The sequence below is a fragment of the Cebus imitator genome, unplaced genomic scaffold, assembly GCF_001604975.1.
Source record: "Cebus imitator isolate Cc_AM_T3 unplaced genomic scaffold, Cebus_imitator-1.0 Scaffold123, whole genome shotgun sequence".
Classification (NCBI taxonomy): Eukaryota; Metazoa; Chordata; class Mammalia; order Primates; family Cebidae; genus Cebus; species Cebus imitator.
Window position 1 is genome coordinate 573,251 of NW_016107438.1, and position 2,564 is coordinate 575,814.

General features: G+C 40.6%; 1 long non-coding RNA gene across 1 annotated transcript in view; it reads left to right on the top strand.

Annotated features, from left to right (window-relative positions):
* The window catches only part of LOC119472907, a 12,614-nt gene extending 10,463 nt beyond the window's left edge, over positions 1–2,151 (top strand). Inside the window, exon 3 of the long non-coding RNA XR_005202081.1 lies at positions 1,451–2,151. This is a non-coding gene — a long non-coding RNA (uncharacterized LOC119472907). The remainder of the gene's footprint in view (positions 1–1,450) is intronic.
* The last annotated feature ends 413 nt before the right edge of the window (positions 2,152–2,564 follow it).

The window sequence follows — 2,564 nt, forward strand, 5'->3', positions numbered from 1 at the left end:
CTCTATCCTTTCCAGTACGCAACCCCCTTCCCTTCCCTTCATGGAGTACTTTGAGCTGATGTGTGGGTTCACATTTTGGACCTGTGTACATAATATTTTTTGCCTTTCTGTATGATATACATATGGAATTCAGTGGGATATCTAGACATAATCAACAACTTTTAAGTCTTAAAAAAAAAAAAAAACGGGGCCGGGCGTGATGGCTCACGCCTGTAATCCCAGCAGTTTGGGAGGCGGAGGTGGGAGAATCTCCTGAGGTCAGGAGTTTGGAACCAGGCTGGCCCACATGGTGAAACCCCATCTCTACTGAAAATACCAAAATTAGCTGGGCGTGGTGGCACGTGCCTGTAATCCCAGCTAATCGGAAGGCTGAGGGGAGATAATCCCTTGAACCCTGGGAGGCGGAGGTTGCAGTGAACCGAGATTGCACCATTGCACTCCAGCCTGAACAACAAGAGCAAAACTTCATATCAAAATATTTCCCTAATTAGGACTAAAAGAAGAAATTAGGGAATAGTGCCTTCATGGTAGGGAACTAACTTTTCCACTTATGCTATCACTGCATGTGAGTATCTTTTGGAGGGATGTTCATCTTACTATGTTGTGAAGCAATTATTCTGAAGGGTTCATAATAGTAAAGCCTCAGATCTGAGAGTACAGTCTTGTCTGAAGGACTAGGCCTTTCTTGTTGACAGTTGCCAAGGAAAGAGGCTAGCCCTTAGACAGAAACATTTTACTAAGTGAGTGGGCTCAAAATTGATGTGAGATGAGATTTGATCTCCAAAGGTCAAGTATTCATGAAGGTTTAGAAGTGTACTCTTAATTGCTGTTAACGATGGCTCTCCTGATCCATCACATAGTAGCAAACAGAGAGCTAAGAAGGAAGGGCACAGATCACATTTGGTTTTTCATCTTTTTTTCCTCCTCCAGGGTAGCAAACGAGCTTTGGAGAGCAAGGAATAATTTTAACCCAGATTATCAAAATTCATACAATTATTCAGGTTTGTCGCCATTTTTTAAATCCCCTAATCTGTAATAAACTATTTTAATTGTACTACAGGAAACAAGAAGAGGGTCATTTGTCTATGCGTGGGCCAGATGCCAAAAGAGCTAGCCATAATCCTCCTGCCCCTGCTATGTTTGTCTTAAGGGCAATCAGTTCAATGATCCCAATGGCAAGGGAAAGCCAGGGAAAACAGTCAGGACAAAGTGGTCTGTCTCCTGATCATCTGAAAATTCTCCTTCTCATGTGAAATTTGGAAGGTCAGGGTTATATTTCTGTAAAGAAAAACAGAATCCTAACACTTATGATTCATTGCTTTATCCACAGAGCCTTCCTAGCACATGGTGCTCCCTAAGAATTTGTAGAGTAAATAAATAAGCCACTACATATTTATTGAGATTTGTCTTGCTTTGTTCCTTTCACTTTGTTTCATAGCTAGCCTGTAAGCTACAGTGCAGGTAACTTTTATTCATCTTCAACTCAACATCCATTGAGCACCTTCCATGAGCAAGGAACTGAGCTAGCTGCTGCAGGATACATAATAATGAATAAGATGTGGCACTTTGCTTTACAGGGCTAAAAGTCTAGTGGCTGAGATAGGTGTGGACATAAAGAACTCTCTTTAATGTGTAACCACAGGGATGTCTGAAGTTTCTTAGCTTATTACCTCTCTTTTTGTACTCATTTTTCAACTTCTCTCTCCCTTAACAACACTTGTGCATTTATGCGTCATCTTCCTTGCCTGACTTACTCCCTTGACACCATTCCTACATTCTTTCATATCAACTATTCTTATTACTCTAATAGCTCTTTCCTCTCTCTTTTAAATAAGCTTTCAGTACATCCTTCTTGACTGGAGAAAAAACTTCCCTGTAGGCTTTTCTTTGATTATCTTTCAAGTCTGGTTTATTTTCATTTTCCTTCAAGTTGACTGTTATTAACTTTTGGTAGAATAACATTCTCTAGATTTTCCCCAGAAGATATTTAGTATATCTTATTAGTAAAGTGGAAAGTCTGAGCCTAATGTGTTGGTTTTTTTTTCCCTTGAACACATAACATATTACTGAAGCTGGTTAAAATTCTTAATGGTGGACATAGGCACACTGTTTTTTGAGACAAGATCTCTCTCTGTTGCCTAGGCTAGAGTGCAGTGGCATATATACGGCTCGCTATAACCTCAACCTCCCAGGCTCAAGCAATTCTCTCACATTGGCCTCCCAATTAGCTAGGGACTACAGGTGCAGGCCACCATGTCCCCACTTTTTTTTCTGTTAGTAGAGAGGGGGTCTCACCGTATTGCTCAGGCTGGTCTTGAACTCCTGGGCTCAAGCTATCCTCCCAAAGTGCTGAGATTAAGGCATGAGACACTGTGTCCAGCCTGCATGCTGTCTCCTAGACAATGTAAACAATACTGTTTCATTAAAATCAGATCAGACAATAAGTATAGTTACCTGAAATCCAAAGATCCAATAAAAAGAATTAAGGCCAAAAAAAAAAAAAAAAAAAAAAAAAAGGTGAGGCATCTCTTTCCCTCTCTATCCTTTCCAGTACGCAACCCCCT